Genomic DNA, 15,800 nt, shown 5'->3' with positions numbered 1-15,800 from the left:
GCGGAGCCCACCGGCATTTCGTCATCGCTGGTCGTGGGCCAACCTGTTCCCAAACAACAACAGCTGCGGGGACGGCCTTTGCCTCTGGGCAGAACAGCAGCCGGAGCAGGCTCCGGACGGGCCAGAGGTCGGGGCTACGCAACCAGGCTTGGGGCTGGGGTGATTTTTACCCCGCCTTTCTTCCCACTGGAGACCCAGAGGGGCTTACATCATACTCCTCCCTTCCATTTTTTGCCCTCACAACAACCCTGCGAGGTAGATTAGATGCAAAACAGGCCTCAGGTCACCCAGCGAGCCTCCATGTTAGAGTGGGGAATCAAACCTGGCCCTCCCTCCCGGCCCTGGTGCTGTAACCACTACGCCACACTCAGGATGTCCCACAACCACATGTCATAAACCCTGTTCAAAGGAGAGCCATAATGCTCGCCAGGTTTAATGTTATGCCTTCTGCCTTGTTACATGGCAGATTTAATAAGCAAGAAAAGGCTAAAAGATTGTGCCCATGTAACGACGGCTCAGTTGAATCTCTGGCCCACCGATTACTACACTGTCTCAGATTCAAGGAAATCAGATCCAAGTATGTGAATCTCACTCCTTTACATTTACCCCATTTCCCCGATTTATTTAGATTACGCTACTTGTTGGACAACCCTGATCCTTCTCTCTGTAGGATAGTGGCAGACTTTATCCTGGAAATTACCAAACGCCAGTAGATTTCTTTCGTCCTAACATGTATTTCCTGTATTGTATATGCTAGGAGCAGCAGTGGCGTAGGAGGTTAACAGCTCGTGTATCTGATCTGGAGGAACCGGGTTTGATTCCCCGCTCTGTCGCCTGAGCTGTGGAGGCTTATCTGGGGAATTCAGATTAGCCTGTGCACTCCCACACACACCAGCTGGGTGACCTTGGGCTAGTCACAGCTTCTCGGAGCTCTCTCAGCCCCACCTGCCACCTCACAGGGTGTTTGTTGTGAGGGAGGAAGGGCAAGGAGATTGTAAGCCCCTTTGAGTCTCCTGCAGGAGAGAAAGGGGGGATATAAATCCAAACTCTTCTTCTTCTTCTTCTTCTTCTTCTTCTTCTTCTTCTTCTTCTTCTTCTTCTTCTTCTTCTTCTTCTTCTTCTTCTTCTTCTTCTTCTTCTTCTTCTTCTTCTTAATCTGTTTTATTATTGTTGTACTGCTGTCTATGCCAATAAAGGCTTGCTTTAAAAAAGCAATGCCCTTCCGTGTGGATGGGCACTGGAACCAGCTGCCAGGAAGGGGCCCTTTGGCGACAGGAGGGAGATGGGGAGTCCTCTGCAGTCAACACCTGAGGCCCCAAGCCATGGGGCAGGACAGCAAAACACTGACTGTCTCCTCGTGGAAGGGACTCCGTTCTCTCCGCCCAGTTCTGCAGAGGGCCGAATCCTTCCACTCCCCTCTGCCAGATGCTGAAGCAGATGTTGGCTTGCCAAATAAGTTCAGGTAGCACCAGCCACCGCCACTCGTGAGGGGGTGGTCTTCATGTCCTCCCCCCGCCCCGCCCCGCTGTGCTCCGGCCCCCTGTTCTAGCACCAGGAGTCGGGCAGCCGCGCAGGGTCCCCTCGAAGTCCCTGCTGGGCCGGGGGGCTCTCGGCATCTGGCGGCCTTTGAAACGGCCTCTCCCTCCCGCCTGCCCGGGGTGTTTGGTTGCTGCTCCGCTGCACAGATAAATGGCCAAAGGAAACATAATCCAAACATTATCCACTTCAAAGGCCTAATTGCAGGGGAACTTGGGGGGGGGGACGTTAAATCTGTCCAATAACCCGGCGAAGACTGTAAAGCGATCCTGGCTTCGGCAGAGGGACTCATGCGGTTTGAGGACAGCGTTTCCCAGGGCCTCCTCCCAGCCCTGCTCCATTTGATGTGCTAATGGTGTGTGTGTGTTTGTGTATGTGTGTGTGTGTGTGTGTGTGTGTGTGTGTGTGTGTGTGTGTGTGTGATCTCACTCGGCAGCACAAACACTTTGCAAGGGCTCCTCGGGGGCCCTCCCAGCAGACAGGCAGAGGGACCCATGGGCTGGAGGAGGGGGCCTGAGGGAACTCATCCTTCGACTGCCTTGGGGGGCAGAGCCGGCCCCACGCTCAGTCAGGCTACAAAACAATATGGGACTGGAGTAGCCAGAGTGCCAAAGAGCGGGAGTTGGCAAACGTGGCGTTGTGGCTGAGTGGCACGCATAGGGGCACCTGCTGGTGGCAGGTGAAATCAGAGCCTTCCCCGCCACAGCCAAGAAGAATAAGAATAAGAAGAGTTTGGATTTATATCCCCCCCTTTCTCTCCTGCAGGAGACTCAAAGGGGCTGACAATCTCCTTGCCCTTCCCCCCTCACAACAAACACCCTGTGAGGTGGGTGGGGCTGAGAGAGCTCCGACAAGCTGTGACTAGCCCAAGGTCACCCCGCTGGCCTGTGTGGGAGTGCACAGGCTAATCTGAATCCCCCAGAGAAGCCTCCACAGCTCAGGCGGCAGAGCTGGGAATCAAACCCGGTTCCTCCAGATTAGATACACGAGCTCTTAACCTCCTGTGCCACTGCTGGGAAGGACTGATTCCAGGGCTGTCGTTTTCCAGGGTCTCCCATCGCGCTGCCTTGCAGAGGAAGGGGGAGGACAGAGCAGGGCAAATGGGAGAGACGCCCCCTTTGCTCTGAAGCCTCCTGCTGCTGCCCCTTAACTGTTTCCTCTGTGGGGCATGAGGAGGGTCAGGAAGACCGCACAGGGCAATTGTCTCAGTGGGCTGTGTTTGGGATGCACAGACTCAGTGCAGGCTTGGCTGGCAGAAGTCCTGCCTCTTTGAACTGGTGGGCACTTTCGCCCCCTCCCTGCCCCACCCCCTACAGTGACCAGAAGACCCACACCAGGGACAGTGGCTTCTTTCTCTTTTGAAGAACGAAGTATCAGCTCCAGCAAGGCAGAGTTATAAATCTCCAGGACTTCTCTTGGCATGATAGAGAGCGGCCAGCAACAAGTTAAAAGGCTGTCCTGGGGGCTCCAGCTGAGTCCAGCATGAAACATGCCCCCAGAATGGAGGAGGGCCTAAGACTGTGGTGGCAAACCTTTGGCACTCCAGATGTTATGGACTACAATTCCCATCAGCCCCTGCCAGCATGGCCAATTGGCAGGGGCTGATGGGAATTGTAGTCCATAACATCTGGAGTGCCAAAGGTTCGCCACCACTGGCCTAAGAGGAAGATGGACGTTTCCAGAGGTGGGATCCAACCAGTTCTCACCACTTCTCTAGAAGCGGTTACTGATTTTTTCTGAGTGCTGAGAAGGGGCTACTAAAGCAACCTCCCTGCCCAATAGGGACTGGAGGGGCGTGTGTGCGGCGGCACCACTGTTTGAATCCCACCATCATCGGAAACCTGTTATTAAAATGTTTGGATCCCACCACTGGACGTTTCCCTCGTCTTGACCTGCTGGACAGCCGCGTGGCTGGCACAACTCAGGTCTCTGCAGGCTTGGCTCAGAATATTATGGAAAACCTGAAATGTGCCTTCCACCTTTGCTGACCATCCGTGTGACGAGCAAGCTGTTAGGCTTTGGGGGACTCAACAGGGTCTGTGCCTGAGTGCTCCGTGGACAGACTTTGGTGGGCCTCGTGGAGGAGGATGCAGTGGTGGGATCCAAACATTTTAGTACCAGGTTCCCATGGTGGTGGGATTCAAACAGTGGCATAGCGCCAATGGGGCTGGGCGGGGCACAATGGGGGCGTGGCCGGGCATTCCGGGGGCGGGGCATCAATAATTTCTCTGTTACTGAAAAAAAACTCTTACTGCAAAAAAAAGTCCCTAATTTCCAGCTGGTATCTTTCTGTCCATAATTTAAACTCATTACAGCAAGTCCTATCGTCTGCTGCCAACAGAAACAACGACTTCTCCTCTAATTGGCTGCCTGTCAAATACTTAATACTTTCAAATACTTAATTTTGTTTCTAGAAATCAAAAGAAGGAGACTTTCCTTAAACAAGGAACTTTACCCTATTTCTAAAACATGTTTTTAAAACAGCCCAACAGGGAGAATTATCCCGTTTTCTACCTTCGCTAACCAGTCACATAGGAAACAACAGGACTCTATGATTTTTGGACCTAATGGGATTTCTAACAGAAAAGCAGACCCAATTAGTAACCCCCTCTCGGCACACACAAATAGTTAGTAACCCACTCTCGGGAACTGGTGAGAACCTGCTGGATCCCACCTCTGGGAGGATGGCACGGCAGATTGTGCCCGATGACTCAGGCTGGCCCTTTGCCCGCTGCTCTTTGGGGGCAGGAGCTACATAGGACAAGACAATGCAAATGGGGCAGGAAGAGAAGGCAAGTTTTCCTCAGCCGTGCCAGCCTACCCAGGAGGCACAATTTCCCAGTCCACGCTGGACAGGCTAGCACTGCAGTTGTGCTGTGAAACAGAAACACCCTCACAAACCAGAGCTTCAAAAAGACTGGAGAATACTGCCACAATCTGGCAACAGCATCATCTCGTTTCTCCATCATGATGGTGCACACAAAGTAAGTAAATTCCAGAGGGAATTATTAATCCTGTGGAAGCCACCCCCAGGGTCCGTCTTGCCTCTACCTTTCCCTGGGCTTCAGGCTCCCGTTTTGAATAATAACAATGAGTGAAAAGGGCTCCCAACCTGGTAACTATTAATCTGATGGCCCTGGTGGGATCAGAGCGTCCCCCTTTGCAGCCACCAAGCAAGCATCCACCCTCCTCTCAGGTGATAAGCGGCCTGAGCACGGCCTCTGACCAGAGGTGCCCGCCGTTGGCATCTGCTGGGGGTCAAGCTGCCAACCAAGGACTTGGGCATCCCCCCTCACCCCCGCATCGGGGAAGGTCCGGCTTTGAGACTTCGTGTCAGTGAACTGCTTGGAGACCCACGGGTGGACATCTGGTCAAATAGTCCTTGCCATTTTGGCAGGATGTAGATTTTTTAAAAAGAAATTAAACCAACTGGCGCAAGAGAGGGTGAAATCGGCGTCTACGGAGCCCCTTCAGCACAACTGGACAGAAGAAGAAGAGTAGAAGAAGAGTTTGGATTTATATCCCCCCTTTCTCTCCTGCAGGAGACTCAGAGGGGCTTACAACCTCCTTGCCCTTCCCCCCTCACAACAAACACCCTGTGAGGTAGGTGGGGCTGAGAGAGCTCCGAGAAGCTGTGACTAGCCCAGGGGTAGGGAACCTGCGGCTCTCCAGATGTTCAGGAACTACAATTCCCATCAGCCCCTACCAGCATGGCCAATTGGCCATGCTGACAGAGGCTGATGGGAATTGCAGTTCCTGAACATCTGGAGAGCCTCAGGTTCCCTACCCCTGGACTAGCCCAAGGTCACCCAGCTGGCGTGTGTGGGAGTGCACAGGCTAATCTGAATTCCCCAGAGAAGCCTCCACAGCTCAGGCGGCAGAGCGGGGAATCAAACCCGGTTCCAGAACTGCCAGCAACGCCAGCTTCTATTTTGCTCTCACGTATTTCACATTAAATCTTGCCTTGTAATAACGCTTATCAGTGAATCAACCTTCAACTTGCAAGGTGGGGTTGGGGAGCACAGCAAAGCGAGGCAAATGTTTGCACAGAAAGTGTCCTCTCTCGCAGGGCCCAGCTGGGAGGAGGCCAAGATGAATTTCACCTCTTGGTCAGTCAACTGGCCGGGAATGATGAGCGCGTTTCCTTTCTCCTCTTACAGCAGTGGCGTAGGAGGTTAAGAGCTCGTGTATCTAATCTGGAGGAACCGGGTTTGATTCCCAGCTCTGCCGCCTGAGCTGTGGAGGCTTCTCTGGGGAATTCAGATTAGCCTGTGCACTCCCACACACGCCAGCTGGGTGACCTTGGGCTAGTCACAGCTTCTCAGAGCTCTCTCAGCCCCACCTACTTCACAGGGTGTTTGTTGTGAGGGGGGAAGGGCAAGGAGATTGTCAGCCCCTTTGAGCCTCCTGCAGGAGAGAAAGGGGGGATATCAATCCAAACTCTTCTTCTTCTTCTTCTTCTTCTTCTTCTTCTTCTTCTTCTTCTTCTTCTTCTTCTTCTTCTTCCTCTTCTTCCTCTTCTTCCTCTTCTTCCTCTTCTTTTTCTTCTTCTTCTTCTTACCTCACTGCCAGAGACTGAGACACAAATGCTCCGACCACGAGTCCATGACACGGCAGGAACTCAGAGCCCGAAGGGAACGCGAGTGTTGGAGCCCTGCGGAGGCAGATTAATCCCAGCTAAGCCACAGCTGGTAGTAGGTTGTCATAAGCAGGAGAAGCTGCCAGCAGTCCTGGCACAGAAGTGTGCCTGAATTTTAAGCAACCGAACACCTATGTGCATGCGCGCGCACACACACACACACACACACATTCACACACACACACATGCACGCACATTGGCACAGATTCAGGCAAAGCACTTTTGAACAATTTGGCAACACACTCCCAAGATGTTCTGTTCCAGGGCGATTTCCCACTGGCGATTAATCCTGGGAGAGTCACCCGAAATATCGAGGTTTCCTCGCTATCTCCCCACTGCCGAATCGCAGGAATACAGATCAATCCCGTTTCTGGCGCCCCCCCCCCCCCTTATCAAGGGATTTTCCTGGACCTGCTTGTATATGCACCTTTTTGGAAAAAAAAAACCACTCCCATGGGAGCTAATAGGAGATGGGGCTACACATTTGAGGGTCCATAACTTTGGCCCCCATGAACCAAACTTTACCAAACCTGGGTGGTATCATTAGGGGAGTCTCCTACTGATACCACCCAGGTTTTGTGAAGTTTGGTCTGGGAGGTCCAAAGCTATGGACTCCAAAGGGGGTGCCCCCATTGTTTCCAATGGGAGCTAATAGGAGAGGGGCGGCACATTTGAGGGTCCATAACTTTGGCCCCCATGAACCAAACTTCACCAAACCTGGGTGGTATCATCCGGAGAGTCTCCTAAAGATACTCTGAAATGTTGGTGCTGCTAGCTTAACAATTGCACCCCTAACAGCAGGCACACACACACACACACCCCAAGCGGCAGGCCTAGACGTCTTCACTATAAACATGCTGCAGTGAGGATGTTGGAACCTGGATGAAAAGGTGCCGATTCTTTTGAAACTTGGTTGTATCGAGATTAAATTTTCAGTGGGGATTCGGCCCTAGTGTCACCCCCCCACCCCCGCCTGTAAGCGCAGATATGCCTGAATGCAGAGCCAGCAGTGGAGAGCCGGCAGGGGCGTAATGCCCATTGGGCAAGGTGGGCATCTGCCCAGGGCGCCACTTTGTGGTGGGCACCAAAAATGCAGGGTTCATTTTTGGGTATTTTTAGTGGTATCATCAAGAGTGGTATCATCAGGAGAGTCTCCTAAAGATACCCTGAAACTTTGGTGCTGCTAGCCTAAACACTGCGCCCCCTGAGGGGCAAAAACTGGAAAAACACTAAAAATACAAAAAACAGAAACCTGAATTTTTGTGTGTGTGTGTGTGTGTGTGTGTGTGTGTGTGTGTGTGTGTGTGTGTGTGTGTGTGTGTGTGTGTGTGTGTGTGTGTGTGTGTGTGTGCAGTCACGCGCCCAATGCAAGGCGCCCCCCTGGATCCCCTTGTAGCTTCGCCTCTGCCAGGTCCCAATAAAAAGATCATAGATGCTTGATGAGTCCTCAGGACCCCAGAGAAGGCCTGGGCTGTTCTCCTGAGTACTGATTGATTGCAGAAGAAGAAGAGAAGAAGAGTTGGACTTATATCCCCCCTTTCCCTCCTGCAGGAGGCTCAAAGGGGCTGACAATCTCCTTGCCCCGTCTCCCCTCACAACAAACACCCTGTGAGGTAGGTGGGGCTGAGAGAGCTCCGAGAAGCTGTGACTAGCCCAAGGTCACTCAGCTGGCGTGTGTGGGAGTGCACAGGCTAATCTGAATTCCCCAGATAAGCCTCCACAGCTCAGGCGGCAGAGCTGGGAATCAAACCCGGTTCCTCCAGATTAGATACACGAGCTCTTAACCTCCTACGCCACTGCTGCTCGGAGCACTGATTAAATCACCTTCGGGTGGCACAGTGGAGGTTAGCCAGGCAAGAGGTGGCACACTTTTGGGTCAGGGGGACAGCTCACTTGCCAACTCCCCTATCCACACAAGATGGATCCCAGAATTCTCTGAAGGGCGCCCGTTTTGGCCTCCATGCCATCATGGCACCCCATAGCAAAAGAAGGGGTCCAGCAGCTGACAGAGGGATTCCAGCAGCAACGCCAACCCTGCAACAACCCCCCCCCCCCAGCTTTCAGGCCCTCCTCGCTGCTGCGGGAGGGGCTGGGCTAAACTGCTCCTTCTTGGCACGAACAAAGACTGTTTAAAACATTATTCACACAAGTGTGGGTTCACTTATGTGAGGGTTTATTTTTAAACCACTACTAAAAAAATTAAGAAAAGCTGCTTTTTAATGTGTACCATTGCCTCGTGTTTTTTAGTGCCCTTCCCTTCTGATGTGTAGATGACTCTAGATGTGTGTGTGTGTGTGTGTGTGTGTGTGTTGCATACTGCATCTTGATCCCCCCCTACCTGGAATTAGATTCTGGGAAGGATCACGGCGGCGCATCTTCTTCGCTCCAGGTGTCAGATTAGCCCAAAGATGGTTTCCCCTCCTCTCCGCGTTGACACGTTCGACATCTGCAATAAAACAGACACGAAGCTCTCTCCGTATTACATTTTTTAAGCCAGGGGTTCCCCCCGCCCAATAAAAATACATCTGTTCGGAAGTGTTAAGATCCTGTTGAAAAACCGCACACAGTTACGGGCAGAAAGCCACGTCACAGAACAATGGACTTTCCAAACATCCTCCCGAGATTGACTCGAGCATAATCCACCCCACAAGGAACGGATTCAAACGGCATTTTGCTATGGCCTTTGGCAGGGGGTGGGCTGAATATGGTAAGGGACCCCCCCCCCCCGCCCCACAGTAGAAGGTCCAGCCCAAAATTCAGTGTTGCCACCAGTGGTGGGATTCAAATAATTTAACAACCGGTTCCAGTGGTGGGATACAGATAATGTTAAAAACTGGTTGTTTACAAGCACCATTTTTACAACCGGTTCTGCCGAAGTGGTGAGGACCGGCTGAATCCCACCACTGGTTGCCACCCTCCAGGGACAGCCTGGGAACCTTACAACTCATCTCCAGATTATTATTCGCACAAGGGTGTGGAGAGTCTTATTGTGGTAAAGGGACCAGAATACAAATGCCATCTTAGTAATTGGTATGTTTTTCTTAAATGTTTATTATTTTTGTTTGTTTGTATGGATTACAGACATTGTGCATCACCCCAAGCCTGCTAAGGGGAGAGGTGGCCCAGGAAGGAAGGAAGGGGAGAGGTGGCCCAGGAAGGAAGGAAGGAAGGAAGGAAGGAAGGAAGGAAGGAAGGAAGGAAGGAAGGAAGGAAGGAAGGAAGGAAGGAAGGAAGGAAGGAAGGAAGGAAGGAAGGAAGGAAGGAAGGAAGGAAGGAAGAAAGAAAGAAGGAAGGAAGGAAGGAAGGAAGGGCGACCGGACAGAATGAGACAGACAGACAGATGAGAATGAATGAATGAATGAATGAATGAATGAATGAATGAATGAATGAATGAATGAATGAACATTTGACGGGAAAGTGGGGGAGGAGAAGGAGAAAGAGGAAAGGATGATTTGGGGGCTAAGGCACTCTGCAAACACTCAGAGGCTCCTGTGTTTGTACTTGCTGCCTTCTGAAGCCTGGTTCTGCATCTTGCCTTCTGGCCAGGTCTTTACTCTGCCTCAGGTTGGCTGGCAGGAAAGCACAGGAACATAGAACTGGGAGGGGATCCCAAGTGTCATCTAGTCCAACCCCCTGCACAATTCTAGTCCAACCCCCTGCAGAAAATTCACAGCTGCCTCCCCTCTGCTCAGCCTGTGACCCCCAGCTCTGTGCCCAGAGGAAGGGTAGGAAAACTCCAAGATCTGATCTGGAAGAAAATTCCTTCCTGACCTCGAAGTGTTGATCCGCTTCACCCAGGACATGTCAGAAAGAGCCATGAGAACCAAGTAATGATGTAACCTTCCTGCTCCTGATCTGGATCAGTGCACAGAAACTGCCTTGCTGCCAGATGGTCGTCTAGCCTCTGCTTAGAAACCTCCAGAGCCCCTGGGAAGCCCACTGAGGAACCCTCCAGAGGTCAGGAAGTTCTTGCTAAAAGTGAACCCAAAACCCTTTTGATTTAATTTCATCTCCTTGGTTCTGATCTGACCTTCTGGGGCAACAGAAAACGACTCCAACCCCACCCTCTGCACGACAGCCCTTCAAACACCTGAAGATGGTGATGATCATGTCACCCACCTCCGTCTGGAAACCTTGCAGGGTCTGGGGCAATGGTGGGATTCAACCGGTTCATGTAACCCCCTGCTCAGAATGGGTTGACCCAGTAAGGGGTGGAGACTCAAAGCAGCAAGAGGCTGCAGAGCTCATGTAGTTTGGAGGAGACAAGGCTACCAGACTCGGACCTTGATTTCTATAAGCCCTGAACACCTTGTTAAGGGTTTCTTTTTGTGCTTGTGATGGGCGAGAGTTCTCCTGGAAACCTTCATCATGTTCAATCCTGTTCATCAAGCCCTTGGAGTCTTCAGGAGCCAACCCACTTGCAAAGAAGAATTGGACTTGGCAGTATCCGTAGACTGTAAATATAAGGACTTGAAAATGCAACCTGAACAGGACCTTGAAGTGTGATGTTAAATGCTGATGTTTGATGTTATATGTTAAGAAAGTAAACCATTTTGTTTTTAGAGTTTGTTGTTGCAAACTCATTCCAGGTTCTGCCCCACAGAACCCATAGATAGAGGTTACATTCGCACCACTTTGGCAGAACTGGTTGTAAAAATGGTGCTTGTAAACAACCGGTTGTTAAAATATTTGAATCCCACCACTGGCTGATGTCTGAAAAAGGACTGCTCCAGAAAGAGCCTGGAAGAACATAAGAATATAAGAACATAAGAACTAGCCTGCTGGATCAGACCAGAGTCCATCTAGTCCAGCATTCTGCTACTCGCAGTGGCCCACCAGGTGCCTTTGGGAGCTCACATGCAGGATGTGAAAGCAATGGCCTTCTGCTGCTGCTGCTGCTCCCGAGCACCTGGTCTGCTAAGTCATTTGCAATCTGAGATCAAGGAGGATCAAGATTGGTAGCCATAAATCGACTTCTCCTCCATCAATCTGTCCAAGCCCTTTTTAAAGCTCTCCAGGTTAGTGGCCATCACCACCTCCTGTGGCAGCATATTCCAAACACCAATCACACGTTGCGTGAAGAAGTGTTTCCTTTGATTAGTCCTAATTCTTCCCCCCAGCATTTTCAATGTTTGCCCCCTGGTTCTAGTATTGTGAGAAAGAGAGACAAATTTCTCTCTGTCGACATTTTCTACCCCATGCATAATTTTATAGACTTCAATCATATCCCCCCTCAGCCATCTCCTCTCCAAACTAAAGAGTCCCAAACGCTGCAGGAAGAAAGGTCATGACCTCCCTGTGCTGTGGCCACTAGCGCTGACTGCCACCAGGCGCTGGGAGGCAAGCTGGCCACTGCACAGAGAGGTCCCTGCGGGCTCTGGGGCTTCATAGCCAGGCTGCGCACTCGTGTGCCATCCTTTCTCCAAGCCCTCTGCCGCCGCGTTGCATGCAAATGGCTTCCTGGGGCTTAACGATGCGCGGCGGAGTGACAAAGTGCTTCCTGTCCACCTGTTGGCAACTTCTCCTCCTAGCAGGGCTGCTGCGAGAGAGCGGAATCCGCGCAACGGCGAGGGAAGGCATAAAGGGATCCCTGCCTGTCCCTGGATGAGAAAGCCACACAGCCCCCTCGGTTGCCGAGGAGCGGAAATGGCGCCACCTGCTCTTGCAGCCATGCTTGGCTGAGAAAACGGTGTGAGCACCGTTGCGAGCAAACTCCGGGGCCTGCGGGCCGCTCCTGGCTCGTCCTGACAGGGGAGAGCGGCTCGTGTTTCCTGGCTGCCCTCGTGAAGAGGGCCTCCCTTCTCTTCTTCCCCTGCCTGCCTCCTTGTCTCTGGCGGGGGCTTCACGGCTGCCTGGAGTTGCTGTCCCTCTGTTGTGTGTGTCTTGTGCGTCTTGGATGCTTCTGGTCTTGTGCATGGCCATTTCACGAAGATTTGCACCTGAGTGTTGACGTGGCAGCAGGGCAGGGCCATGGAGCGCCGTCCAAGGGCTGCCAGTTTATGCCAACTGCGGGAGGAGGGCCGGTGGACGGTGGCGGGCAGAGGGCGCGAAGGGAAGGTGGGAAGGTGGAGGCAACCCGTTGGTCTGCTCTTCCGGGTCTTCTCCTGCAGGCCACGGGACGTGGCCCGGTCCTGGAAGGCAGCGAGGCCCTGACTGGAGCAGCCAGGTGGGATCTCCTGAGGCGCAGCAAAGGCCCTGAGACGGTTATGAAATTAGAGTGGGGGGATAAGACCTACCCCCCCCCTCGCCCTTAATCCTTTCCAGCTGTTTCCCCGTAATAGGAAGGCAGGTGATGAAAGGCTGGGGACGGCCTGGACCCTCGAGTGTGGGCTGAGGCCAGGTGGAGACAGACGTCCAGCATTGCAGCAGCAGCAGCAGCTCCAGAAACCGGCTTGGAAACAGGTCACGGCCGGGGTGGGGGGTGGGGGGGGTGGCCCTTCACTCTGCCAGTGGGGAGCAGAAAGAGGGCAGGCCTGGGACTCAGATCTGGCTCCCCCCCCCCAGCCACCTGGAAGGGCTCCCCAAATCCTGGGAAGAAGAAGAAGAAGAAGAAGAAGAAGAAGAAGAAGAAGAAGAAGAAGAAGAAGAAGAAGAAGAAGAAGAAGAAGAAGAAGAAGAAGAAGAAGAAGAAGAAGAAGAAGAAGAAGAAGAAGAAGAAGAAGAGGAGGAGGGGACAGAGGGAGGGAGGAGGAGGAGGAGGAGGAGGAGGAGGAGGAGGAGGAGTTTAAATTTATATCCCCCCTTTCTCTCCTGCAGGAGACTCAAAGGGGCTTCCAATCTCCTTGCCCTTCCCCCACTCACAACAAACACCCTGTGAGGTGGGTGGGGCTGAGAGAGCTCCGAGAAGCTGTGACTAGCCCAAGGTCACCCAGCTGGCGTGTGTGGGAGTGCCCAGGCTAATCTGAATTCCCCAGATGAGCCTCCACAGCTCAGGCGGCAGAGCTGGGAATCAAACCCGGTTCCTCCAGATTAGATACACGAGCTCTTCACCTCCTACGCCACTGATGCTCCTCCAGAAAGAGGTCCGACTCAGCCAGACCTCTTCGTTACAAGGGCAGGAAGAGGCGGCCACTGGACTAAGCTGCCTCCCGTTGGCACACTCTGCCGTGGCAATAGGGGAGGTCAGGGAAGGGCACATGGCAGCCAACGGACGGGTGAGGTGGGCACTGGGCACAGTCTCTGAGCAGGGCGGCTCCAAGGCATGATGGAGGAATTCCCTGGGAGCCGCAGCTGTCAGCCAGTGAGGGGGAGGACGGAGGACGGAGGGGGGAGACGCTGCGCAGATGTGAGGGGAGGGGAGGAGAGCAATAATATTTTTCAAAGGCTATCGGGGCAAAATCCCCAGCTGGGCCGGATTAGCGGTTCCTCCTTCCCTTCCCTCTGCAGAACTTGAACTTGCGACGGACCGTGAGCAAAACCATTTCCATTTTCTTTCTGGTAACCCAGAAGTGCCCCAAAGAGATCAGGGGGGCGCCCCTTGACAGCAGCACCCCTTGGCAGCAAGCACCGTGTGACGTCGGCGGCTATCAGCCATGGCAGCAAAAGGGAACCTCCACAGCCAGTAGCAGTCTACCTCCGAGTTCTTTGCTGCCTTAAAACAAAGGCTGGGAACTAGGCGAGCCCTTGATATTCCTGACATGTTCCTGACATTCCTAGAAGAGGCATCAGCTAACCAGTTTGCGGGGGTGGGTGGGGGGGGGGACCTCATGCCAGCAACGAAATGAAACGCTGCAATCAGAAAGCTTCCAAGCAGAGGTGGGATCCAGCAAGTTCTCACCAGTTCCCGAGAGGGGGTTACTAGTTATTTGTGTGTGCCGAGAGGGGGTTACTAATTGGGTCCGCTTTTCCGCCTCCACGCCCTCGCCTCCCCGAGAGGCCTACTGCCTTTGAACGTGAAGGTTCCATATAGCAATTGCGACTAATAATGTCACTCCCTGAACTGGGTTCATCCCTTCCAGGTCCTGCAATTCATGGATTCTCAGCCTTTCGTACCTTTTATCTCACCTGTCTCTATCAAAGAACCTGTGTGTTTTCACCATTGCTGTGTTCAGATTTGTGAGTTGGGGCATTTTCTATAATGTGATGATGATTTAGAAATGACCTGGTGCAAAAAAAAAATTGGGGGGGGGGGTCGTGGTGGGGTGGCTGCCCATGGGGGGGGGCATCCAACTCAGGTTTTGCCCAGGGCTCAGGTTTGCTAGGTACGCCTCTGCCCCCTTTGCTGAGGGGGGGCTGGCGAGGGAACCTGTTACTAAATTTTTTGGATCCCACCACTGCTTCCAAGTCACACTAGCTTCTAGGGAAGATGTTCTTGCAAGGGTGTGAGTTCAGTCCTTTGGGTTCCTCTGCCCAGCCTGCCTGCAGAAATGCAGTTTGAAGGCCTGCGCACGGCCCCGTAGTAGCTCCGTTGTGCGCAGACGGCACCATCAATTCTGCAGGAGCGAGTACCGGGCAGAACGGTTGGGGAAGGTACATTTTTCTTGCTTAACCAACGCCCCCCCCCCCCCCGCCCTGCGCTTTTTAGCCACAGCTGCTCCATAAAGACATTCCTGGCACAAGAGTGGCCCTCTGACCTTTCAGAGACAGAGGAATGTGGCAACTCATTTGTCTGGCTTGCGGGATGGGAGTGAGCATTGCCAAGGCGTGGGGGCTGCAGGGGCGAAGCCGGCCGAGACGGGCCCTTCTTGTCAAGGAAGCCCCTTTCGGACCCCTTCAGCGTCTCCCTCCCAAAGTGTGCACCCAGGCCCCTCTGGTTTGAGGGATGGGGTGAGCTGTGGAAGCGGGGGGGGGGAGGCATCTACTGAGCCCCTCCAGGCAGGGAACGCTCTTGGGTGCCTGTGACCGTCTGGTGTTCTCCTGAAATTACAGCTGATCTCCAAACTACAGTTTTCTCGAAGAAAATGGGTGCTTTGCAGGGGAGACCCGCTGACGTTGCCCCCGGGGCGAGGCTCGCCCCTTCCCCAAACCCTGCCCCTCAGCTCTCCAAACCCAGCGGTGGCAACCCTAAAAAAAACACACATTGTGGATATGTTCTGAGATCCACAGAACTGAAGGGGCTCTTATTGCTCCCAGAGGGTGAGAAGCAGGGCCTTTTCTGTGCTTGCCCCAACCACCTCCCCTTGCCAAAGGACAGCTCTTGGTTTTCTGGAAGGGAGGGGGCCACTTGCCTCTGGGCCCGATTAGACTGGGCCACGTTTCTGACCACTCCTTGCCGCTGGGTCTTGATATTGTCTTTGAAACCTGTGTCGCTTTAGGCTTCGGGCACTGAGTTCTCCGGCGTCTGTCGCCTCGATGAAGCGCTTTGGATGCTGCCACATAATCTTCCCAATCAGTCCACTCTTGCTGATGGCCAGAATGGGCCCTGTGGAAGAGAAGGCCGCTCTTGTGTTTCACAAGCTTCGAGGTGGCCGAAGGGCAGCTGCGTTGGTCTGCACCAGAACAGCTGGGTTCAAGCCAAGCAGCTCCTGAGAGACCAACCAGATTTTCGGGGTGGAAGGTCCCTTCATCAGATATGGGTCAGAGTGGAAGAAGAGTAGAAGAAGAGTTTGGCTTTATATCCCCCCTTTCTCTCCTGCAGGAGACTCAAAGGGGCTGACAAACTCCTTTCCCTTCCCCCCTCACAACA

Source organism: Sphaerodactylus townsendi, linkage group LG17, assembly GCF_021028975.2.
Source record: "Sphaerodactylus townsendi isolate TG3544 linkage group LG17, MPM_Stown_v2.3, whole genome shotgun sequence".
Lineage (NCBI taxonomy): Eukaryota > Metazoa > Chordata > Lepidosauria > Squamata > Sphaerodactylidae > Sphaerodactylus > Sphaerodactylus townsendi.
Note: the sequence above shows the minus strand (reverse complement) of the source record.